At 39.5% G+C, this 27,873-nt stretch overlaps 1 long non-coding RNA gene across 1 annotated transcript in view; it reads right to left on the reverse strand.

Moving 5' to 3' along the window:
- Positions 1-1,324: 1,324 nt before the first annotated feature.
- The window catches only part of LOC119893533, a 35,511-nt gene continuing 8,962 nt past the window's right edge, over positions 1,325-27,873 (reverse strand). The window contains exon 2 of the long non-coding RNA XR_005442812.1: positions 1,325-1,437. This is a non-coding gene — a long non-coding RNA (uncharacterized LOC119893533). The remainder of the gene's footprint in view (positions 1,438-27,873) is intronic.

Here is a 27,873-nt window from a genome sequence, read left to right on the forward strand (position 1 = left end):
CTAGTTGAGTGCAGCGGAGAGAGGCAGGGAAGAAGGGAGGAGGAGGAGAGGGAGGAGGAGCAGTAGAAGGGAGGAGGTCTGGCCTGAAGGGTGTTCCATCACATCTCTAGCCACCCTAGACCAAAAAAATACCTATTTTCTCCTTCTATTCTTGGCTCTGTTATCTGCCGTTTTCTCAGTATTCTCTCTTCAGTTTTGTTAGTCCTCTTTCTGCCTTTCTCTTGAGGTTCATCTCGCCTCTCTCCATCTCAAGGTCTCTCCTTTCCCCTTTCACCCTTTTCAGTCCATTGTCTGCGTCTGCCTGTTTCACTGAGGCTCCGAGAGCTACTCTATCAATAGCGCTTGTGTTGAGTTTAAAGTACTCCTCTGTTGCCGTCCCTCTCCACACTTTCCTCAGGCACAAAGTTTGAAAAAGTTGGGGATAAAAAGTTTGAGTTCTGTGTGGTGAATAATGAAATCTTAATGAAATTCAACACCCTAAGAGTAGCAGATTTCACGACATCAGTTCTACAGTTGAGGAGTTTCACAAGGTCCGACTAATACGCATACAACTAATCAAGAAGTCCATTCACTGCTCCATTCTGTGCCCACTCAAGATGACAAAAGGTGAAAGTAAGAATAACTTTGGGAGAAGTAATCAAAGTGGATTGTCCACTTTTCTTCTGATGGAAAGATATTTATGATGACTTATGATCACCCGGGGATGAAGCTGCACCAAAGTGAAGGCGAAAGTGGTGGGTGGCGTGACGTGCAGAGGGTTCAATAGAAAAAAAGACAAAACCAATCAACCCCAAATCTCATCTTCTCTCCAGCTGGCTTTGAGAGGACGACAGGAGGAAGGGTGGGGGCAGCATCTGTCCTGCAGCCCAGAGTGTGTGTGTGAGTGTGTTCTCTTTGTGCCTGTGATTTAATGTGTGTATGGTGTTAAGCTAGGTTGCACTTCGTCTGCCAGATGCACTAATTTAATTGTGCTCTACAGCTGTGCTGCTGTGTATGTGCATGTGTGTGTGTTTGTTCACGCCCTGTTGGCTGGCAGCGTACGTTTCATGAGGCTGGTGAGCTTGAGGTGACTGCTGCTTAGCTCTAATCTACCAAACTTTAATCTGAGGGTAGGACTCCTACAGTGCCCACTTTAAGCCAGCTGTCTGCCCTGCCCGTGTTCATCTGATGCCCCAAAAACACCTACTTAACTCACCTGTACACACACACACATACACACATACACACACTAATCCAAGTTACATTGTTCTGCTGCTACAACAACTAGTTTTGAAGTGTGTGTGTTTGTTTGTTTCTGGCTAACCTGGACCCCTAAGACACAAACCACTGCTCCCAGGTTTTTATTTCATGATCAAATGTCTGTGTGTTTGTGTGTTGTTCAGGGATTTCTGACTGCCATGTCTGGCCTGAAGTCTGGCTTCCTGTTCCGTGGAAAACCTGCAGAGAAAGAAAGAGATAAAGGACAGGATGTCACTTACTGCCATTAGCCTCATTGACCATATTGACATTTAATCCTCCTCTCCTTTTTAATTCTCGTTTCATCTTCTTTTTTCTGCTTTTATTTGTCTTTTTTCCCCTCCCTTTCCCTTTACACATTTATCCTTCTTCCCACCCTTACTCCTCTTGCTCCGTTTGTCTTGCAGGCCATCCATCACAAGGGAAAAGATGGAACAAACTCTGCTCTGTCCTGTTTGTGTGTACGTTGATTGGCACTGAATAAATCCCAAAATGTCACTATGTTGAATTGGAAATGTTGAAGCAGACTGACAGGATACAGATTGACAGAGTCGGGGCAGAATACTAAGCAGAGAAATAGATCTCCCATACAAACTCCTCTCAGATCTGGCAGCTGCTGTGTTTTTTTCTGCTGTACGAGATGATCATGCATCCGCGGAGGAAATTTACAAATTGCTGTCGGTGGCAAAAGTTTGCATCACTGCAATTTTTCAATGTAGCACTGATTACAGACGTAAATGAGCTTAGCTGAAGTTGTTCTGATTTCTGTCCTGCTTAGTCCACCCCACACTAGGATTCATCTGTAAACTGGCTAATCGAAGAGTGACTGCTGATGCTGGAGCATCAACAGCCTTGTGACAGTCTGTCCCAAAGAAAGGGAAATCAAGGTACCAAAAAAGAAAAAGAAAGGAAAGAGAAAGAAAGCAAAGTAAAGGACAACAGCTTCTTTAATTGCAGTTAAAGAATGGTTTCCGCTAATATCAGCAGTTTAGATTGACGGCAGTTGGTGAGGAATCTAGCTTCATGCAAATTTGCATTGTAGGCTAGAACATACATCCACCTACGGAATACCGCACTATCTCCAGGCAGAGGACATTTAGGGGAATCACATGATGGCTCTTTCAGAGGTGTGTCAAGCAGGCCACAGACTCTTTTACGGTCATTCAGAATTTTTCAAAGTAAAAGCTCAGTTCAACTCCAACTACAGCATTACAGAAACCAAGCTTCTTGCGCTTTTATTTTGTAGGCAAAACCACTAAAGAGGAAGTGATTATGTGAGTAACTGTTGCTGTCATGACAGATCTAGTTCAGCACCGCTATCAAAGTATTTATTTATATTTTTTGGCGCTATCAAAGCATAATCTGACCGCGGGCCAGATATTATTGTTGGCGGGCAGTTTTGGCGAGGGTCCATAATCACAGAGAGAATGAATGTGTTTCCCTTGTCAATGTTTGTATAAACTTTATCTATTGTGTGGTTTATAATAGACTGTGGTGCAGAAACAATGACGGTGTTTCACACTCTTGGCTTACATTTTCCATGTAATCTGTCAGTGGCCAACTCACAATAACATATGGTTTTACTGAATAATTAAGTAAATATAATTTTTAATAAACAGACCTAAAGAAACCTCATTTCTTGACTGTCTACTCTCTGCTGTTTCAGAAGAGACCTTTTGTGCTGTGTCAGCCACCGTAGCTGTCCTACGCTCTTTGAAAGGGTAAGGGGCAGTGGTAGACTGGAAAGTTGGTGGCAATTCACAACCCTCACCACTAGATGCCACTAAATCTTACACACTGAACCTTTAAACTTTCTAATAATATGTAATAATCTACACTAATAATTATTTTGCTTTTAGCCCTACATGCCTTTGCACCACAAACTTAAACTGTGGGCTTAGACACAAAGATAGATTAAATGTACTGAAATTCTTCTTTATGCAAATGATAATGAATACGACTCTAGAGAAGTCTTGTTGTCATTTGTCTTTTATGCAGTATGGTAAGCATTTTCTCAATGTAGGGATATGACAACTAAGATGGTAATTTTTAGCTTTGTCTTATACCATGGGAATGATAAATGCTTAAACATGGAGAAAATAATGTTTTAACCATAGTAAAGTAATTGTAGGATACAGTGTGTTAAGAAAAACAGGGTTGAAAAATGGTGAGATTTCAAACTGTGCCGACTTAAGTACATCTCACAGATTATTACTACATGTTTAAATACAGTATAACCAGTTCATTACTGACCCTAATCAACACTACAGTTGTGTACAGTTATTAACTCAATTATTTGTAAACATTTTTTCAAAAGATGTGTGAGAGACGGGGACCAAGAGAGGAAGGGGGCCCAAAGAGACTGCCTGAATATATAGGGCCCAGAATTTTGTGCTACGCTGCTGGCTTTAAGCAACTTTAAAGTATTTTTTGTCTAAACTATTAAGTAGAGCTGAAACGATGATCGAATGATCATTTCAGTCATTTTTCAATCACAAATGCCAAAAGAAAATAATAATTTCTAATTTCTGTTACTCAATTGTGAGAATGTGCTGCTTTTCTTTGTCTTATTCAATAATCAAATTAATATTTATTTTTGGATTTGGAGTGTTGATCATAGAAAACAGGCAATCTGATGAAATCATCTTTGGGAAGTTTGACTGCACATTCTTTCACTGTTTTCTGACATTTATTAGACTAAATAATTAGTCGATTAATTGAGAAAATAATTGTCAGAATAATGGATAATGGAAAATAATTGTTAATTGCAGCCTATTAAGACTTAGTCTCACAATTTCCCCCTTGCCTCCATTTTACCAGCGCAAAACCTCTGATTGGTCCTTCAGAAATTAAGAACTAGCATTAGCTGAAAATGCCACAAATCCTCCGTGTCATTCTCAATCAAACAATACTTAGTTGTGTAGTGGAATGTGCTGCTCTCTGTCCCCTCCACCTATGACTAATTACATTATGAAGACAGTCTGTGCCTGTCTTTTTTGCTCCCAACTCACCAACCCACCCCACCCAGCAATGAACAATTATTTTTCACTACTCTATCTTTGGTGCGTCGCCATGGCAGCCAGCAAGCGATGCAGGGTTGTTACGGCAACTGAAACCACTGCGTCCCCAACCTTGACCTGTTTAATCAACGCTACAGAACTGGGACAGACGTGGCTTCCTTCCAGTCGGCATGTTTCTTTCTTTTTATGATTCATTTCTATATATTTGCTGTATCCACGATGCCTTCCATGACAAAGAGTTGCACACGTTCCCACCTGGAGCCACAGTCCTGGTGGTTTTTCATAACTTCACCGTTGTCACTGGGTGTCCTCTGGGTGTAAAAGTACGGTGACAAACAACAGTCTGATGCACACAAACACACATGCAAATATACAAAGAGCTGACCAAGCTCTTGACATTACACACAGCTGAGTTCCAACAAGCTGCAGATTTACAAAATGAACTTAAGTTGGGTTGCTTTTCCCACTAGTTACACATATTTCATTTTCAGATACTGTATAATGGCTCATTAGCAGTCTTTCTATTTGTCGTTAAAGCCGAGGGATACAATTAATTTGAGCATGAAGCTCGCCTCTGTTCCTTTGGTTTTAATAAGAAATGCTCCCAATGCAACTGAGAGCGTTCTTTATTGAATTCATTATACATTTTTGAGAAAGCGAAGGACGACAACAGATAATTGTTGACTATAGCAGCTGTTATTGGGAACAGCTGTAAGTATTTTCCACTGTATTTCCCACGGTCATCCATAATGTAGTCCACACAGCTGTCAATGAAATGTTCTGTTAAATGATTCATCGCATCAGGTTTTCACTGAACAAATGCTCGTTCCTACACAGTGATCACGTCTCATTGCCATGCAACAGTATATTGCATTGATGTTAGTCCTTTACATGCTGCAGCTCAAATGTAACATGTTTTTCATCAGCCCAGAGACATCACCTGTCTAGTTGTTAATACATATCTACAGCTTTCAGTATGTGAACTTGGCTTCTGTGTTTTATATTCTGTCCACTTTTTTACACCGCTCTGCCGTCTGAAGGGTAACGTTTCTCTTGCATTGATTTCAGTCCAACTTCAACAGGAGCTCACCACTTTAAACTGTCAATCACCTCCCCCACGTTCCCTACCTTTGCTCTCTCCATTTTCTGCTTTAGGCTCAACTATTGTCCTGTCATATTCCTGGAAGTTTGATGCCGTCACATTTTTAACAGCTAGCAATTATCACCCAATACTCTCCTGTCAGCCTCCTTTATATAACAATGGCTCTTAACAGGTGCCAGAAAATTTCACTCTTTTCTCTCACTCTGCCTCAAGTCGAATGGTGTCAACTATGGCGCCCTCCATCTACTCAGTCTCACCTGCTCTCTTCATTCTGAAGGTGAGGGTGTCTTATGATTGAACAAAACAATTACTAACTCAAGTACAAATCTATCCCTATGTAAGCGACTTTCAGGCACTCGTTGGTCCAAAGCCCAGGCCGATTGTTCCACAATGTATGTATATGGCAGACAATTTTGGCACTCCTAGCAGCAGTTATACTTGACATTTCTGTGTACTGCTGCAGAACTGTGAGTACCAGTATTATTATTATTGACACTGAAATCCTGCCCTGGGAAACTGACAGGTCTGCTCCAGGTCTGCGTTCCATGACATGACAAAGTAGTATAAAGTTTATTATGTTTGACACAATAAACACCCATTCATCGAGGGGTGTCGCACCCACACACTGTGAGTATACTTGTGCAGAATAAGTCCTACAGCATTTTAAGGACGAATCTGGCAATATTCTATAGTTTTACAACAAATCCCAAAACCAACATGAATTGATCCTACTAACACATATTGACTATGTTGCCAAAGCAGGACATAGATTATTTCTCTGTCCCATAGAGCTTCATTGTTGTTCAACAAGACAAAGGCCACGTTCAGACCAACTTTAGTCCTGCATGAAAAAACACAGCCCTCTCATTCATTTGAATGAGGCCAGCCTGGCAGCGCACTGGGGGCACCAATGCAGTGGGCACTGGCAAAAAAATGCAGGCTAGTCCAAAGTCCTGACTGAAATATCTCCGACAGTCATTGCCATCCCGATGTATTTTATTATAATATGGACCCCAAAAAGGGTAGTGGTGGCCAAGCTAACAACTACTGGAAATTCCACTTACCAATAAATAATGTAGTTATTTTTACCTACCCTGGATATCCAAATGTATATTTAAATGCTGTTAAATATTGGCTGGGCCAGAGAGCGGCCATCTGTCCAGCTTTAGGCAACAAAATGAATCCAAAGTCATGCCAATACAGTGAGCTTTTGCCTCTTAAGGAATGAAACTGAGTGTGGGCGATTGTTTATCCACAGTACTGTAAGGTAGCCGTGTAATGGACAGGTGTTTAGTGCACTTAGTGCATTCTGGGATAGGCTTCACTCCTCCATGGCTCTGACTAGTATAACCAGGCACATGTATGGTGTATTGCAAGCTGCAAAAACTAATTAATATTCCCTGAATACCCCCCCCCCCCCCCCCCCCAAAGAAACACTGAGAAGAAATGGAAGAAATGACCAACAAGGACTGACACGACCTTGACTAAGTCACTGTTTCCTGTTGTCTGCAGATGCTCTGATCAATAAAACAACTAACTGCTGTAGCCAGCCTGTATGTCTGGGTGCATATATACTACTATATCTATGCGACTCCCCTTCCAGGTTAAATTACCATATTTTCTTACTTTAATTACCCATCTTAACTGTTGCGGTCACTAAGCACATTGCTGCCAGCCTGCCATTAACCTGCCTGAACGAGCCAAATCTTGTTCTCAGTCGACCTGCGTTTTATTTTTCTCCCTCTCCTGTCTCTTTTTCTCTCATTATCACAGTTTAAAATAATGTGTCAGCAAAATACTGTGGTAGAAACATCTGTTATTAGCAGCTGTTAATTGTATGATAATGTTCAATTCCCAGTCACCTTCTAATAATGTCCTCCCAACAAGCATTTTTCCCTTTGCCTGCTACAGTTTGTTTCTGATTATTTCCTAGTCTGCCACTATAACTGAAGTGTATATATGATGACAAAAGACTGATACAATGGGTATTATGAACCTGTAATGTCAGTAACACATCCCCCATTACAAACACTGTCTCCATCTTTCCCTCTCTGGCGTCTCTGGCCTCGCAGCAGAAGCATCTGTTAACAGCAGTTGAAGGATTATAAAAAAATTCGAAGAGGTTCTAATAATTTTCCGCCACTTCTCCCCCTTTGCTTTCTTACAATTTTCTCTCTTAACCTAGGCGTCTCATTTGTCATTGTTTTTCCCCGTTCCCCTCCATCACGACTCTCTCTCTTTCCATTACAATCACCGCTGCGGATGGTGCGAGTCAGAAACAATAAAAGCCAGCCATTTTGGCTGCTACAGTGCAATGCTTCCCTGCAATTTCATACATCAGAGGCCACCATCACTGTCAACATAAATTATAAATGTGGGTTTTAATGGGCAGCCTTAGAATAATGTGATATATATATATATATATATTTGTTATGCTCTTCTCCACCCCTGCCTGCACTGATGCAGTCTCACTCTGCCACTACCTTCTAGCTTCTGTTTCATTTGATCTGCACAGCATTACTGCATTATAGCTGAACTCAGTAACAGTGTAGGGATGATATTACGGCTATTTTGACATGTAACACCCCCCTCTGTTCTGTCTTCACAGGCCCTGCAGCTTCAACCATTTAAGCCTGAATGATAAGAAAAAAACTGCTGTGCAAACAAATTTGAAATAAACAAAACTTATTTTCAAGACTATCTCAGACTTCGCCACTACAGGTTCATAGTCTTCAATAATTTCACAAAAGCATGTACTTACCAAGCGCTTGCCCTTAGTATTGAAATATAGTATTTTTTCTTGGTAAATGTGGTCTTCTGTATGTTTGCTGATTATGAAACTTCCATTTGCACTATCTGTCCCTTTAATGTCATCTGTATTTTTTTGCAAAAGTCTGGTCACACCAGAAAGTGGCTGTAGGGATTACTCCCTGGGATAGGTGGTTAACTACTGTAGCTGGCAAGTTAACTTTGCACAAGGTAACCAGCCAGGAACATGCTGGCTGTAGTCAGTCACAATATCTCCCCATGCTTACTTCTATTTTCCCTGTACTGTGTCGTTTACTCCCCCTGGTATTTTGTTCTCCCGACTCTACATCATATAATTCAGTAAAAAATTACTTAAAATGGGGAAAGTGACGCAAAAGTTCGCGTAGCCGTTTTAAATGTTGCTGTGACATGGCCTTATTTTTCTACATTCATGAATGTTTGCTTAAACCATAATTTATGCAACACAAAGATAGATAAAATGAATCATGCATTACAAAAAAAATATACCAGAGCAAAGAAAATATTTTGTGACATAGACAAAGAATAATTAATGGAGACCTTTGACCTCCAGTAACATCATCACACTTCACTATTAAAACTTTATGGTGTTGTGGGCATATTTCAAGTGGGAGTTGCACAGCTGACACAATCACTGCCTATAATGCCCAAGACAACGTGATTTGAGTCTTCACCAGAAGACCTTTCTGGATTTGTCTTAAAGAAAACCATTTAAAGAAACACATTCAGCAACAACTTGGGTCTTATGTCCCTGCTTTCACGTATCTGAAACAGAGACAGAGAAAGTCATGACCAGCCACAGTGGCACAGTGAAGAGAGAAAATGAAAACATGAAATGAAATATCTCAAGATGAGAAAATAATCCCAGACATAGTCAAAGAGGACCCAATTTGGAAAGAAGATAATGGGCTATTTATCACTGAATTCTAGTGTCTCCATTTTTATAAACTGCAAGCAGAAAGCCTCGCTCTGCAACTGGGCTGTAGCCATGGAAACCCACTATCTGAATCCTATGGAAAGAGATTATTCTTTCACTCCTGCCTCCAGTTAATTGTGGCATACAGACTTACTGATTACACAAAATTACTGTAAAAATCTAGTCCTTAACATTTAATTGGCAAACACAGCTTAATCATAAGGTTTCCGAGCCAGCATGGCGACATTCTTCAGTGTATTTACTTATACTCTGATACAGTGACACATCTGAAAACCATTGCATCATTTTGCAGGGACTAACTGATCATACCTGCTGCAACCAGTTGGATCACTGTCCCAAAAAAACTCCTGAAAGTTCAATTTTACAGACACAATGTGCAATTTATTAGAATAAAGGAAAGGTTACGTGTTGTTTTTGGCTATAGCTGCAATTCCCTATTTTCAAAGATCCAAAATGAAGTCCTTGGATTTTTGGCATCAAATTTAACAGCTTTCGTATAAATCAACATCAATAACATTTTATGGAATTTGAAAAATAGGAAATCCACTGATGGAATCCGAAATGTTGTAGTCTATTTATAAGGCTGCAAGTAATGCTGATTGTCATTACTGATTAATCAACCAATAATTTTTTTTATTTAATCTTTTGGTCTATAAGATCCAAGGTGATGTCTTAAGATGAATTTTACAATTATATTAAACAGAGAAACGCACCATTTCGTCACATTGGAGAAGATGGAACCATAAAATTTGACAGACAAATCTTTTCAGCTTTATCAATTATTTTTTGACGCGGGACAATTTCTCAATTAAGCATAAGGTAAGATGTGCATTCATAAAGTAGCTTCCACCAGTTAAAAAACAGAAACAAAAGTGACAAGCAATTTTAACAAATTATAAGAACGAAAACATTTTTAACTGTACTGAAAAACCGAACGAGCTCTCAAAACCAAAACCTTAAACCATATGAAAGCTAATAACAAAAGTGCTTTCTCAAATGGTATCAATAAATACAAATACAATTGTACATTAAAAGGTGGTAATCAATAAAAGGAATTTCAGATAAATGGCAATTCAAGTACAATAGGAAGATGAGAAGGGAGGCACTGTAGGTCTTTAACGTCCCGTTTAAAGTGTAAACTGTGTCGGCCTCCTTAGGATACCCAGGGAGTGTCTGTCTTAGATTTGTGCCTTAAAACCTAAAAGAGAGACGGGTGCAGGTTTTACATTCAGCGTAAGGTACAATCAGAGGGGGAGCTGTAAAATAACAGGCAGGCAGACATCTCTGAAGGAACGAACACATTAAAATCTTTACAGATTTTTCAAATTCAAAGATAATTCAAAGAGTTGTCAAATAAATTCTAGCTGACACAAGAAGCCAGTACAAGTCAAATTGGTTGGGCGTTACGTGGTCTCTCATTTCTGTCTTTGCCAGGATCCTGGTAGCAGCATTTTGAATAATTTGAAGCTCTGCAATTGCTGAGTGCAATTTCTTAGTTTAGTACTGTCAGCATGACTATAATTAGAAGAGCCTGGGTCCTATGGCAAAGGATAACTTCAGAATAAAGTCTACTGACCTGAAAAAATGAACACTGTACTAATGCCCAATCCTTAGACAGTAATGAGAGTTTTTTTAAATGTCATATTTGTCATAAACACTTATAATAATGTTCATAATGTTGAAACTGCTTATGTTGAAACTGTTTTAGAGGTGTTTATTCAACTTTCTGTATTGCTAAAGTACCTTTTAGAGTTATTTCCCCACAGTGAACGATAATATCTCATACAGTAGGCTATATTTCTGTATTCATTTTAATGAGGGTGCTCTATATGAAGCTTATCCTAAGTTAAATATTAAAACACTAGACACTATTTTTATGGCATATACCATTACATAAATATTCTGGATGTCATTTGCATCATTTTAAGCACATTCCCTGAAATCCATTTTGACACATTCTGAATCTTTGGAAACTACTTGGGGATACTTTATAATTAGAATCTATTATGTTGTTTGCTAGAGTTGCTTAGCTCGGGTTTTTAGAGGTTAACAAAGTATTTGGAAACTTATTTTGCATTGCTGATGACAGCACCAACAAGAGTTTTCCCATAAGTCTCAGAAACTGACAAAGAGTCACAGAGATAATCACACCAGATGGGAATTTACAATGCCAAAGGTTCAAAGGAGCAGCATGTTTGCAAAACAAGGTAAGGACAAAGAGTAAGGACACTGTCAGTGACAGGGGTCAAGAGGACATTCACTATGGTTGACTAGGTAGAATTTTGTTCTCTAAGATTAAATTCAACAGCTAAATAGCGCTGCCCTTTGAACTGTTAACATGAATTAATTACTGTAATTACTGAGAGGTATTATTTGCTTTTAATTATCCATGGAGGTTTCTGGAACCGTCCTGAGCATCACAAACAGGGCATGTCATTCCCCACATGCAGGCTACAGGTGGTTAGTTTTATATTTACAGTGCAAAGGTGTGTTTGAGCGAAGCCGTGAAACCTTTTAAAATTCCTAAGAGGAACCCTGGAACTCTATTATAAGATGCATCTGCTTGTATATTAGAGAGACAAATTCAATGTGTCTAACACGAAACAATAGCAGTCTAATCTGTTCACGTGTAAATGCATGTCAGGTCTGGGCCTGCAAAAGTCCTCTTGCAGATAATATATTCCAATAGTTCCAATAATATTACAAGTTGCATATTTAAAAGAGAAAATCCCCTAGGAAATTAATTTCAACCTATTCTGAATCAAGTGATTGAAATTCATTGTATTCTGCCTAGCTGTACACGAGAGTATTGTCAGCAGCGAGTTAAGAATTAAGAATATTTGTTTTCACCAAGTTTGGCGGTTTAATAAGCAGTCAAAGGGGGAAGGGGGGCAGAGAGAGGGAGAGTATGAAAGATAGAAAGAAAGAGAGAGAGAGAGAGAGAGAGAGAGAGAGAGAGAGAGAGAGAGAGGTCTGTCCAATAGCTCCCCAGTGGCAAATTAAACGCATCAGACATCTTTCTACTGGAGGAATTCAAATGAGTAATGCATGACTGATTGTGTATGTGTCTCTAATATTGTGCGAGTGTGTTTGTGTGGCATATAGGCGAGCTTTAATTGTACTTTTGCCAGAGTGAGACAGGCAGGGAAAGAAGAGCTACTCCACTACTGGCAGGAGACCTATTTCTGAACCAAACCATGAATTGTTCTGAGCAGCTTTAATGTCACAAAATCTCTGGCTCTATTATTTATTGCTGCTATTCCCTACTGCAGAAAACTGAAATGGATAGTAACAAGTTGAAAAAATTAAAAGTGGTGCTGAACCATACACTATTATGAACAGGGTGGGTTTTGTCTTGCTGCACTTGCCAGGACACTAAACTCAGCAATCTCAGTGTTTGAGGCAACATGCAACTTGCAATGACTTTGACTTTGTTCGCTTACACGCTGCTAGAACTGCAAAAAAAGAACACTGTAGGATCCCAGATGTCATTATTTTTGCTGTGTGATAATGAGTTCCCACATGTACCCTTAAAGCAGTGATAATATGAGCTGGAATCACCAGCACTAGCTCACGCTGAAGGAAAAGCCATGGACATAGACCTAACACTATATATTAATAATAATACGTTAATCACAGTTTACTAATCAATATTTTTATTGGACAAGAAGAAGAAGAAGATAAGAGAAGATACTTTATTGCCACATACAGCTACATACCGTCAGCAGCTAGCCTCATCAACAACGCCTGGGCCGCCCACTGACACTCCCCCCCCTTCACATAATACAATCGTCTTTGCACATGTAAATATCACTTCATGTCATATAATGCACGAACCTGGCACATTGTACATATTTGTTGTTAATTTGTTGAACATTTTAAATTGTTGTTTTTATATATTGTCAGTTGTATTATTCTATTCTTCTGTTATTCTTATATAACTTGCATTTGTTTATTCCATATTTATATTTTTACATCTATTTATGTCAACTGTATGTCTGTCTGCGTGTAGCACCTTAACACCAAAGCAAATTCCTTGTATGTGTAAAACACTACTTGGCAATAAAGCTCTGATTCTGATGTTGCGAAACTCATTCTCTGCATTTAACCCATCCCGCAAGGGAGAAGTGGGCAGCCACTGTGCAGCGCCCGGGGACCAACTCCAGATGTTTATCAGTGTCTGGTCAATTGCACTGACTGGAGAACGTGACATGTTTTGATGGTGGGGGAAATCGGAGCACCTGGAGGAAACCCACGCACACACGGGGAGAACTCCACACAGAAAGACCGGGATGACCAGGGCCTTTGTATGTATAAGAGGTTGCTGGTTGCTAGTAGTGACAAACATACACAGAATTATCATCAAATCTGCAATTCTCCTCAGCTCTATGGAACAGGTAAGCATTGTTCAGCTCACTGAAACAGCTCACTGTGTGTCGGCAACTGCTTTCCCCAATCCTTTACAAAGAGTCAGTCCACAGGCAGCTAAAGGCAACCAAGAAAGTCATATTATGCTCATTTTAAGGTTCAAAATCTTATTCAGAGGTTGTACCAGTATAGACTCACATGGTTTCATTTTCATAAAACACCATGTTTTTTTGTCGTACTCGTGCATTGCTGCAGCTGCTCTTTTCACCCTATGTGTTGAAATGCTTCGTTTTAGCTACGGAGTGATACATTCCTATGCACAGTTCCTAGTTAACGACTACTAGCCAATCAGAAGCAGAGTAGGGCGGGTTGTGAAAAGCCGGTAAACACGGCTTCGGAGCAAGAGTTTCAGAGTGGCGAGTTAGTAACAAAAGTATCTTTCATCCATAAAATTTTAACTGAGCTCTGTCTCTACATCACAGTAACAACTTTATGTTCACTGACTGCCTGGAGGGTAGCTAGTGTTTGGAAGGGAGAGGAGAGGCAGCAGGCGGACGTCTTGTCACTGTGTGCTGCAGCTCAGTGTTTTTCCACCTGTGTTTTTGAGGGCGAGTTGGACTAGCCACTAGGCGAGCATTATGACGTGCATTTTGCTGTGACGTCACAGGGATCATAGGGAAAAGGCTGGACTACAATCGAGCTGTTTTCAGGCAGGTCAGAGCAGTGTGTTATGTGGGAGATGGGAACTCCCTTTGGGCTGGACTTTGGGCTTTTTCACTTGCAAAACTATTACATGCACAAAAAAAGGTATATAACTCAATGAAGGAGAGGGAAAAAAACAAAAAGCATAATATGACCTCTTTAAATTACGTTACAGTCCGTTCACACATTGGCAATACAAAGCGATTTATACAAACTGCTTCACATTCTTACATATGGTACATTTACTACTGCCTTAAGACACTTTTACTCACAGGTCAAATGTAGAGCCATGAACTAAATAATCAAACTTATGTGCTTTTTGGCACCTGTAACAATGTTATCAGCCTGGAAATACGTTATACTAAAGCTACCTTGTCGCTGACTACAATACAGATCCAAACAGGCCACCATAATGCCTAATGCTGACTAGGAGATGTTTTCGTCTGAGGGCATGTCCCATTTATCAAATATAATTTGCACCTTGATGCCACAAAACGGTGCACATGTAACATAAGTTGTCACAGGACAGCACATTACAAGCCACACTTGGATTGCAGGTACATATGTTCTTTCAAATGCTTCAGGCCTGATCTCACTCACGCAATTTTACAGCACCTTCACCACACATACCCCACATACTGCACCACTGGAATTTCACTGGCTGACCCTATCACACCATAAATGTGATGAGGCCCTGTTGAATTTAAAGTGTTTCAAACTAGGCCAGACGATCTCAAACCTGACCTGAGTCAATCCTCTCTGTGAACGGACACCTGCCCCAAGCCCACTGTGGTTGTTTGTGTCTTTGAGTATCCTGTGAAACACATATTAATAAAGTGAAGGGCGTCAAGGAACATTTACAGCTATGGCAGCATTCTCCTGATCTGTGCAGTATGTGTCAGTGTCCCACAGTACCTGCATGCCTTTTTGAAATCTAAATTTAATTAGGTCTAAATTAACTCCTGATTAAAGAACAGCAATATGGTAAAATATACATGCTTTAGAGGTCACAAAAAGTATTGCTTTAAAATGATTTGCTGCTGGGGTGTTATAAATGGTTGCATCATGACTCATACTGTTTGCCACATCAGAAGGTAACGAAACACCACAAAACAAATTCACCTAATGAGATTCAAACCAGCAACTAATGGTCTTTCCTTTATTTTGCAGTTCATCAGTTTTTCATTACTCAGATCATATTATGCAGTTGGGTGACACTTATTATTATTAAAATAATAATGAGTGAGGGGCCAAAAGCAGCAGAGCTAATGGGGCATCTCTACACAGGAAAGAAAACAGATTGGGAATTGTTTAAAAGGTCTAAATTCCTTGCTTTCATAATTTCTCTCTTTTTGTTTGACTGTTTTAAGTGTGTGCCAACATCACATGAAGATATGGATTTAACACCCCATTTTGAAGATGACTGGCTGGTAAAAATCCTTTTAAACATCTAGGCTAAAACCAGGACCTTCTTCGAGAAGGGCTGCCAGATGTTCATCTCATGGCAAGATTTATCTCTAAACAGATTCTGCATATGAATGCAGAATCTGTAGGCAATGGATAAGATTTTGGTTTCTGAATCGCTCTTGTTTTCCGTTTGTAGTCCGAGTAGTATTGACCCATTGGCTATTGTCTGACAACAATTTAGCTTTTTATCAATCTCTGAACCTTTGAGAGAATCTATCTGCATTCAAATAAATGATAGCTGATGGGTTCCAAGATTGCTAACTGAACTGTAAACAATGGCCGGCACACAGGAGAGAAGGTGTTGGCTGGAATATCCTTTACCCGCTGGCTGCACTGGAAGCCAGATGCTAAATCATCATCGGACAATAGCGGATGGGACTGTTGTTTCAACATTAGTCAAATTACCTCTAGATTTGACTAGTTTATTCAAATTTAGATTTTCACTAGGCAAAAAAAATGCTCATTACAAATAAAACAGGGAAACAGCAGAGGAAACAAAGTAATCACCTTACTGAAAGAAAACAGAGAACCTAAAATAATAAGCGCTAGACAAACCACATGATCAAGGCATGTAGACAGGCAATAATAATTCAAATAATGAGAACAGAAACAGGTGAATAGCAAGACATTTCCCTCAAATATAGCAATTTTAAATTGACTAGCCTACCAAAATTTTCCTGTATTCATAGTTAAATGTGAAATATGAATACACAGCTTCTAGTCAATATTAACACCTTTGTCTACTGCTGATTATGTTGTGTATCATATTATATTTTACTGATTGTGCAGAGCAATGCTGCTAAAAATGTGAGGATTCGATTTCTAGAAAGGTTGTTTATAAACACACAGCGATAGCTTGAATCCATAGTCTGGGATTCATTTTTAAAAAAGCATTATCCCCGTTTCTTGCAGCATCTTGTGCACAAAGTGGTCAAAAGCTTTTTGTCTATTTTCTGACAGCTGCATTCTGCTCAACAACCTTACTACAACCTTTGGTATTAAGTAGCACAGTAACTGGGTAATGCAAACCTGTGTGCTCTCATTGTAAAGCAACCCCATCTCCTGAATAGTGGGAGTGTAAGGCAGAGCTGGTAATGAAACAAAATGAAGAGAAGCAGAGAAATGTGGCAGAGAGTTCAGCTCCGGCCAAATGAATGGAAATCCTGTTGCATGTTAATTACTTTTTATGGGATAACAGTTATGCATTTTAATGGATTCATGAAATTATACTAATGTACAAAGTCCTTAATAACAGACTGAGTTAAACAAAAAAATAGCCTATGTGATTTGCAGACTATCAGCACTGTGCTAGCCTATTGACTTACCAAAATTAGATTCTTCCCTTCCTTTAATACTGAAAGACTCTATTTCACTCTAGGCTATTTTACTTTACCACACCAGCATCCTCTGTTTCCCTTATTATTCCACACTCTGCCTTCTCTCGTCTCGATATATCTATATCGAGATATATCTATATAGAGATATATCTATATAGAGATATATCTATATCTATATAGAGATATCTCTCTCTCTCTCTCTATCTCTATCTCTCTATCTCTATATCTATATAGATATATATATATATATATAGATATATAGATATCTATATATATATATATATAATCGAGAGATGTGTGTATATATATATATATAGATATATATAGAATGAAAGTCTGAATATAGTGAATGAAATCTGAGGTCATTGAAGCAAGAAAGTGTCTAACGTCCGCAATTTTGAGCAATGAAGAGATTATAAAAACACTGGCGAATGCATGTATGAGCCAAAATACTGGAAACCACATCCAGTACTCTTGATTTAGAAATGTATTCTCTTTTATCGTGGAAGACCAAATGCAGGAAACCTCCCAGGCCAGGCAGTTCCCATTTATCAGGCAAACTGAAATACGCCTTTAACATCACAGGTGCCCCCCACAACAACCCCTATATACAATCTTCATATGTCCATCCAGCAGTAACTTTTTAAAGAGTAAGATCCTGTGTTTGACCAGAAATAGCTGTTATATCGCTCTCTTCAAAGCCACTGAACTCCATTGACAAAAAATGTTACTGCTGCCAGGTTATTTTTTCTGTGACTTTGGTGTTTAAAAGATTAGTTCAGATGTGAACTAACTTAAGCTGTTGTGGGGGCACCTGTGAGTTTGAAGGCTTGTTTGCCTGATAAACGTGAACTGCCTGGCCTGGGAGGTTTCCTGCATTCGGTCTTCCACGATGAAAGAGAATAATTTATTTCATCAGGAGAACTACTGGATATGGTTCCCAGTATTATGGCTTGTACATGCATTTGCTAGTGTGTTTGCAATCTCTTCAATGCTCCAAATAGCTGACACTAGATTTCTTACTTATTCGCTCATAGTGTCATAATTACATCCATACGGATTAATCACATCAAAAACACAAGATGGCGCTAGTGCCTTAATGACGTCAGATGATGATTTCATTCCATATATTCAGACGGACAAACTTCATATATATATATATATATATTATTTCCTAAACGGCATGCCATATACACACACACACACACACACACACACACACACACACACACACACACACACACAAGCCATTACTTTGAAGTAAAAGGACATAAAGGACATGGCTTTCTCTTTTCAGTCGTTCACTCATCACTTTGGATTTATGAGTCCTTACACCCTGTATCTAAATTAGATAGCATCATATTTGTCCAATCACTGGAAAAAATGGTAGCACTTCCAATTTTTCTTCTTCTGACCACTGAATAAAGGGAGTGGTGAAGTGGCTTATCACCAAAACAATCACCTCTTTCTCCCATTTTCATCTCCCTGCTCGCTTTTTTCCCCCTCCCTCTTCTTTTTCTTTATCCACCTTTTATCATCTCCCCCTACCTTGCACACTTTAACCCATTTCCATGTCATCCTATTACCTCTCTTTCTATTGTCTTCCATTCCCCAAGTGGAAGGGCTATATACACTATAGATCCTCCAGAAAGTGGGATTTTCAAAAGCATTGTATGGAAATTCCATTCAGTCGTGCATCACATGAGTTTAAGATGGGTTATTTTTGTATGAGTATGCCCACAGTTTGAGAATGGATCCATGCTAACATACTCGCCATCACTTTCTCATCTTTCAGGTTTCTGTGGCTTTTTGTTTTGTTTTTAAACACTGCTGGCGTACGCAAACTACTCTCACACACAAGTCTCATGCCAACACTTTCTGTCTATCACACAAATGCTCTCATCGTATCTGTCATACTACCTTCCATTTAAGTCTCGATTACTCTCTATATACCACCACCTCTCCCTCACTTTTTCTCCCAGCCTCTTATCGTTCAACCCCCCTGCTGTCACACACAGGCTTTTTTCACACTCCTTACCCACTCCCTTTTTAATCTTTGCTCCATGCTGTAATTTTCCTGGTATTGTCCATTTAGGTGAACGCTGAGTGACCTATCTCCCTCTCTTACAATGTTATGTAATTGACCACACTGACCGTGGGTATCACAGTAAGTAATGAGCTTTTATTAAAATGTTACACGGAGACATTTCAATGGGAACTTACACTTGCTATTTTTTTACTGCGATGATATTGTGCTAGTTTCTCTTGATCATCTAATATTTCTCCAGCCAGACATTGTGAACAGAGCTGCAGAGGTCAACAGAGTCACACATTAAAGAATCTGATGTTCTCATTTTGGCCGAGGCTGGCTTGCAAATGTCAAAAGCTATTCATTTGATTAATAATGTTTTTCATTTTTATATTTGAACATATTGCATTGTTGCAATCAACCGACTAAAGAGAGGTAAAAGAGTTCTGCAAATGTTCCAAGGACTGCTATGTTTTGTGCTTCTTCAGTGATTACCTTCTTCTGTAGTACAAGTAGCTAGCAAGGTTACATCTAGGAGACAGATGTAGCCTTGCTAGTTTACTCAGTCATAGCGGGTGCAAGTAACAACACTGCCAAAGTACACAGATGGCATGTCTGCATTTGTATGGTGCTCCTTCATTTTTAGCCTCATAGGAAGCATGAACCAACCACTTTTCTCTCTTCCCTCTCGTCTTCTTGCCAGCCCTGATAGAGTCTCTGGGCTTTTCTTTCACTCCCCTCCCTTCCTTTTCTTTCCATTAGTCTTCAGTCCTGAGAGAGACGAGAGGAATACAAAAGGGAAGACGAGGAGGAGAGTTCTTCGTCCAGAGGCCCAGTGCCAGCTGCTACTGCTGCAGAGACTATCCATCCAAAGACAGGCGAGCGGGGATGACACTGCATTGGAATTCAGCCCTGATGCAAACTCCGTGGGTAAGCCTGTCTTGATAAACTCATGGGCTCTCTGGGTGCTATGTGACGTGCCCTGCCCTGATTGTGATAACTGAAGTTACCCCAGTCTATGTTTTATAAACAATGTTCCCCTTTACAAGTGTGACTAGATGGTATCTCATCTTTGCTCCATAATTCCACATTACTGTGTACAGTAGATGTAATGACACAAACACCCCAAACACAAATATCAGACATTTAATGACACATTACCACAAGGAATAATAATAATAATAATAATAATAATAATATGAGGCTTATATGTACGATGAATGAGAGCCACATTCCATTCAACTATAAACTGATGCCCATCTAAAACAAATCTTCACCTATGCTTACCCCATACTGTGTTACCTTTGAATGCAATTACTGAGAATTAAAGGGGCACTCCACAATTTAGAATTGCATTTCCATTAAGTTGATGGCCCAAAATATTCATATATTTTAACCCTGTGTAGTGGTCGAACTCTGATATTGCATTTTTGTTGCATTCCTGCCTGGTGTACGCATGTCTTTCAAACTCTATGCCCCTAGTTTGTAACGCAGGTGTTAATAATTTTGTGGTATTTAAACCCAAGGTGGAAATAACCCTAATGACTTCATCAGGGGTATCAGGCTTGGTATGGCCTTTTAATCTGTCTGAATATGGTCAACTATGTCCACACAACACTTTCTGGTGTACGCTACTGTGGTATAATTGAACTTTTACTTAGAGCAGCATAAAAGCTGCATCTGCTAACAGAAAACTGCTGTATCAGTTTAATCTAAAGTAGAGACGAGAAGAGAAAAGCAGCTTTAGATTAACAGCTGTAATTACTAAGAACGAGCTCTGAGAGCAAGGAGCAGGGTCAACTAGGGAGAGAATATATTTCAACACAAGTTGAGGGAGTATAATCAACATTTTGTGGTGTGGATGCACAGACATAACAATGGACAGTGTTCAAAGGACAGTTTACAAACCAACTGCAGTAATATACACTAAGGTACGCCTAACATTATTTAGTAAAAGCTAAATCAAATTTAAAAAATGCCAGCAGGCACAACATTTCTATCAACAATTGTGTTTAGATGAACAATTAGCAATAAAGAAAGGAACTCACATTTAGTGCACAATAAGGGTTTAATGAAAGCCATACGACCTAATTGCTATTATAAACTCAGATACTTTGCAATCAGCATTGGCTATTACTGTATAATAAAGTGCTGGTTTCATTTGCCTCAAGGCTTTTGTGAACAGCAAACAGCTGCAGTTTGGATAATGTCTGTGTTACATTCAGATGTATTCAAATTTGCCAATCACAATTCAGAATTTGTCAGTGTCGCCATGACAATAAGTAAGCGGATATGGGACCTGGTTTAAGCACTGTTGCAGAATAAAACAGTGGAAAAGTTAACACTATTCATATTATATAGGGATGCAGCAAGTACCGGATTTCACTATTAACCGCGCTTTAAAACGTCATGGTTTATTAATCGTAAGGGCTTCGCTACACCGAGTGTTTCTGTTGCAGGGAACGAAACTGTTGCAACTTGCATAAAACGAAAACAAAGTTACACGAGCGGTGCAAAGTACCGTGCTTATCAGAGACAAGGAGGCTACAACTGTTTACTGGCTAAACTACGGCAGAGAGACCAAACTGTGAAGCTTTATTTCCACGAAAGAAATGGCTGGACTCGGCAGTGTGGGAGAATTTCGGCGAGCCTACACCAGGACTGACCAGGGCGTTATTTAAGAGGTGACGGATCACCTGTTCAAAACTCGCTGTTAAAAGGCTGCTGCTAAAGAAGCGAATAACTACATCAAACTTGATGCAGCACCTGCGGGACCACCACCCAGCTTTACACATCCAAGTAATGGTAATACATAATGACTTGAGTTAAATAATGTGGCAAGTTGGTAGGGAATTAAATATAAACGTGTCACTTACAATCGATGCCGAAAGCGGTGAGAGTCGAGCTTTCAGCGCAACATAAACAAACAAAGCAGCATGCAACCTTTCCGACCCACCGCAACAACAGCACCGCTGCTCTATCAGGCCCATTATTTTCAAAGACTTGCGCCACGTTTGTTGCTGCGTCGAGCAACGCGCACCGCAAGGCCAGCTCACGCGCTCGCCGCAGTCAAAGTAGTTGAACAGCTTCCATGCAGTGAAATTCGCAACTTTTCTGAAAGGGCTTTTAAGGAAGCCCTCTCAAGACCTTCAGTGACTGAACATTTAACGTTACAACCTGTTGCCTCCTCCTGTCTGTGTTGAGAAAATGTTGCCAGGTGTAAAACACTAACTTCCAGGACTATACTAATTACAGCAGTAAGCGTATTTGTGTGTTGTGAATTCAATTCATATGGTTCCTCAAATAAAATAAAATAAATAAAACTGCAAGTGTGTGTGTGTGTTAAAAAATAAAACCATATAGTAAAAATTTAAATAAAATAATTAAAACAGTAAACGTGTGTGTGTATATTAATAGACAAAAAATAATAAAAAAAATCTGAAATACAAAATAAAGGAACAATTACTAAAATAACAAACAATGAAAATAATAACCTGAAATTTTTAAAGTACAATTATTAAAAATATTTATCAGTCTACTCTGAGTTTTCACTGTTCCTCTGAGTTTCTCTGTCTCATTGACAATGGACCTGTCTGTGAACAGCCCCTCCTTTCGTGCACAATCTGAATCAGAACATGCGCTGTGATCAGACAAAAACGGATTGCCCTCCACGGGTGCGCGCTCAGTATTTGAAGCTGTAATGCCCTGTATCTATACATGTACAGCAGCTTTTATCTCAAACAGTCATCCTGCAGCCTTGACCTTGTGAATTAAATAAGAACAAAATAGGCAACAAAAGTCTGTCTGGTCAGTTGCTGTCTGTGTTATGTGAACTAGAGAGGGTAACAATTAAATCCAACCTGTCTCCATTAACATAAAATGCATGTGAAATCGCTACTGCTTTCAGCAGGCATGCTCCCTCACCCACAATCAACTAGTAAGAGTACTACTTAAATTCAAGTCAGGTGGTGGTTCAGAGCAAACGGAGTCTCTCTGGTTTTAGGGGAAGTCGATTAACTAGGCCTCTGCCCTACACATTTCTTGAAAAGACAGCAGGGATCCCTTTGCTCTTCCTCATTCTCTCCCTTGGGTGCTCTTTCTTGTTCCACAGAGAGATGAGAGAGTGAGAAGAGAGAAAGTGATGAGAAGGTTTCTGGAAGACAGATGACATGAAGTGAACATTTGAGAGACAGCAGCCCTGGGAGCTGCTCCTGTCTGTGCTACCATACACCAGAGAGACAGACGTAAAGAAAAGAAACTCACTTTTTCTAAACTTGAGGAACAGAGCCAGTAGCTTATTCTTTATGAATCGGAATAACTAAAAAATACTGTAAAGGAAGGCATGAAAATCAATGCATTTCTGGTAACAATGTGTTCATAAGTGATCTGGTCATAGGACTCAAGATCACTGAGTTTCCCGGTACCAGCGATGATTGCCACTGTAAAGCTGCTCCCAAAATAGTAACAGCTATGTCAAGTGCTTGCTAGCTGGAGTTCCAGAAGAATGGGGTGTTTCCTTTAAAGCTTTAAATTTTATCATCAGTGAAGTGAAAGAGTTGATGCTATCTGCACATATGGGGCGGCAGTAGCTCAGTCCGCAAGGATTAGGCTGGAAACCAGAGGGTCGCCGGTTTCAGCTCAGACCATAGTTGTGGAGCATGGACTGGTAGCTGGAGAGGTGCCACTTCACCTCCTGGGCACTGCCGAAGGTGGCCTTAAGCAAGCCCCTGAACCCCCAACTGCTTGGGGCGCCGCACTGAGTGGCAGCCACGTCACTCTGACATCTCTCTCTCTGTGTTGTTGCATGTGCATGTGTATACTAATAACAATAATAACACCAGAGTGAGAATACCTACCTATGGCACAGCCTCTCACACTAGACAGACAGAGTTGTCCCTGTCATACTTTATCTCCCAAAATAATGCCAGAATTGCTTTCTGAAAGAACCCCAGTGACATATTGCAAGCACCTGCCTGATATTGCATTTTATTACATGAAATAGCTAGATTCTTTGCAGCAAGTTGGTACATAATTGGTTGTTACTCTTGCTTGGGGGAATCTGAGACTGTCACCACAAGTGACTCAAAAAGATACCTGCAGACAGTCTTGATCATGCTGACAAGTATCATTTAACACCCACCCATGATATACCTATGGAAAAACACTGAATATACTCTTAGTTTATTGTGTACTCTTGTAAAATATGTTCCAATACAGCAGATCTGCCATGAATTCTACCTTTACAAAGATAGTTTTGACTGACCTGTCAGAGAGGTGTTAATTAAGCTATATGTTTGTTATTGAAGTTTTAGTGTTGAACTGGACTGCATTATACTGAGAGGTATTTCTATTGTTTTCAACATGACATCTACGTGAGGGGGGAGAATATTAGAAACTTATAGGCAATTATAATCTATAGAGGTAAAATATGTGACCAAGCTTTTGTACTGGATTGCATTAAAGGATTGCATTAAATTGCCGTCATTATATTAAACCACATTTCTCATTCATGATCTGCATTTTTTCTGTAATAGTGTCATAGTTTCTCAAGTAGGGTAACAGGGAACACGAGGGAATGGACCCAAATGCAGACACTGTCGCGGAGCAGGTGCAGTTCGATAGTATTTTTTTTTAAAAAACAACAAATGTACACAGGATCACAGGAAGGTGAGGCAGGCTAAGGAACAGAGTCCAAACTGTCAAACAAATACAGAAGGGAGCAAGCAAGAATCAAGATCCAAAAACTCCAACAAATCAGGCAGAAAGACCTAAAACACAAGGAAAGAATGGAGAAAGGAATGGAATGCTTGACACATCAACAAAGACGAAATCACACTGAGACAAGGGAACACAGAGACTAAATACACAAGTGAGAGGAGAATAACCAGACACAGTTGAAACTAATCAGGGCAGGACAGACAATCAAACATGCGTGAAAACACACAAAGGGAGTAGGTAAAGTAAGCCAAGAAACACGAGGGAAGACTTAGGAATAGGAAATAACTAAACTAAAACCCAAAACCATGACAAATAGCCAGTGTATTTACCTTCTGTAATTGTCTCTATATGTAGCCAAGAAGTTGTCATTGTTAATGGCTGTTTTAAGGGGTACGAACAAACTACGAACACCAAACTTAGATTTGAAGTAAAAATTGTGACCACTCCCACTGAACAAACTCTTACTCGACAATATAGACTCGAACTGAATCAATTTGTTACCAAGAAACCCAATTTTTTTTAGAAAGGCACAGACATGACACATTTGAACACTGGAAAATAGCTGGGAAAGACTTGGCAAATCCATTGAAACAAAATATGGAATAAAAACACTATCCCACTATGTAGGACTCAGCATGGAAGCCTCTTCATAGCACTAAAGATATAAATAATTTGTTCTGAAGTTTTTACATGAATATATACTCCTCAGAACATGATGCAGATCTATAGGACATCAGCACATTCCTCAATATCAGAATAGAAAAACCTCAGCTAGTAAAGGCAGTAAAAAACCCCACTGATCCATTTTGTTACACACCCTTATCACTAATCAATACAATAAAACCAATATTTTTATTTATTATCTGTTTTTATTTTATTATTTAAACCATTCAAATATAAATACTTTGATGTATCAGCTGATACTTAAAAAGCATTTTGCAGAGTTACCTAGAGATTTCTCTTCACAGCCTTCCAGAAATGTCAATTCGAATAGTAATGTATTGATTGGATTAAAGCACTATAAACGACACCTAAGGCTACCATCACTTCCAACGGGCTACTGTCACAAAGCTTCACATTACACAGGGGGATCAGGCAAGGATGTCACTTTTTTTCCATTTTCATCGAACCATGAGCTGCAGTAAACACCAAATAAAAGATCAGTCTTTATGCAGATGATGTGTTGTTATTTATACAGGACCCTCTATCATCACTACAGGAATTGCTCAAACTTTACAGAAATCTTTAACTACTTTGTTAACTAGTCTAAAACCACAGTCCTACCACTTCACATGGATAGAAGGGATGCAACAGCTCACACCCATTAGGCCTACCCCCCAAAGTAGGCCATATTAAATACATAGATATTAACATTAGGCTCAACGGTATGACTGACTTTCAATACCGCTAGAAATACAAATGTTCCTTTTTCTATTACACACAGGAGCTTTAGTTGCAGCCTTGTTTCTATTAATATAATAACAGGCTACATAATTATTAAATGAAAGGATTATAACTTTAATGTAACGCTGTGATGCTTAAAATCCTCCTAGTTATTGGGCAAAGCACACATGCTAAGTACTATATATTTATTTTGTGATGTTTTGTGATTCATAAATCACATTTTGCCTTTTCAGCTGATGTTTTTTTGGCCACTACTAACTAATAGCCTTTGTACTGATAAAGACTATCTGTGACATCTCACACAGCACTAACTGTGCTTGAGAATTACCGGTAGACCACACCTGTTTATTCAGCAACATATTCAGTGTTTTGTTTGTCTATTTTCATCTATGAACGCCCAGTTCTTGATTGGTGACAGGTTCATCATTGTTACCAAGCCCATCAGTCTTTTGCCCAGCCTGTCTGTCACCAAAGCTCTTCTTTTAGTAAAGGCAACATGAGTTTGACACCTTGATGCTGTGTGTCTACTTATTTATTCAGTGAATGTTGCTTGTGAGTGTCTTGTGCAATTGAGCTATCTCCTTTTGTGAGTAATGTATGTATAGAGACAGACACAGAGAGAGAGAGAGAGAGAGAGAGAGAGAGAGAGAGAGAGAGAGAGAGAGAGAGAGAGAGAGAGAGAGAGAGAGAGAGAGAGTGTAACCTTTTTAAGGCCGTATCAATAAAATGACCTGTGTTTTAACCCAGTTTGAATTCCCTCTGGACCAAAAGTGACAGGGACTGTATCATCAAAAGGAGAGGAAAGATACAGAGGATAAGAGGAGAGGTGAGGAGAGGAGAAGAAATGGATAACCCAGTTAGGTTTGTGTGGCTCTATAAAAACTCTGCTCCCTAGGTATCAGATTAACCTAGTTGAAGCTTTTCCTGCTGAGTTAATTAGACAGATTGGAAAGGGCTTCCGAGTCCTGCTACTACAGGTTTCTAACGATACGATGAACATCAATGGCTCCGGCCTCACAATTGGGTGTTAGAGCATGGCGGTGATCTATAATTATATTATTCAGCTGCATTCAAATTACAAAGAACCTTCTGCAGTGCAAAGCACATGACTGCCCAGAAATCTAATCTGGTATTTGGGCATTGATTTCATCAAACGGGAAACGCTGGAATGCTCACTGTGTTTACTGAGGGTTTCAATTTTGTTTGGTCTTGCGAGGCAGCTGTAAACTGACTGTGTTTTAACAGTATTTACTGGTGCTTTTGGTCCACTTGCATTCTTTGACACGTTTATGAAATACATCAGGGGGTAACCTTTTCAGTTGCCTCCGGTCTGCTTTTACAAAGCATAGAGAGAGAGTCAGAGGTTGAGAGCAGTCAAGAAAACGACTATTATCTGTATTTATCTATCAATATTTAATCACAATTTCGTTTTTGGCTTCCAACGATTATAAAGACAAGTTAATCAAGATAAGAGAAACAATTATTGTGCTGCATGTCGTTTCGCAATGACACTCCTTTTGTCTTGTGTTATAAATCCTGGGCACCCGTTCCGTTACAGCAGTGCTCCAAGCCCCTCCCTAAAAGCCCCAAATGTACTGTCATCCATGCTGTGATGTTTACTTCAGCTTGAGCCAACATGACAGGGTAATAACTGCTACAACTCAAAACAAAATTTTTAGCATTAAACACTTAATTTCCTGCATTCTGCACCAGTTTCTTCCTTTTCTGCAATTCAATTTATGGTGGAAATGTTTTTATAAATGTAA

Source organism: Micropterus salmoides, unplaced genomic scaffold, assembly GCF_014851395.1.
Source record: "Micropterus salmoides isolate LMB-PRFRI ecotype aquatic unplaced genomic scaffold, ASM1485139v1 Ms_hic_scaffold_8, whole genome shotgun sequence".
In the NCBI taxonomy this organism is placed as follows: Eukaryota; Metazoa; Chordata; class Actinopteri; order Centrarchiformes; family Centrarchidae; genus Micropterus; species Micropterus salmoides.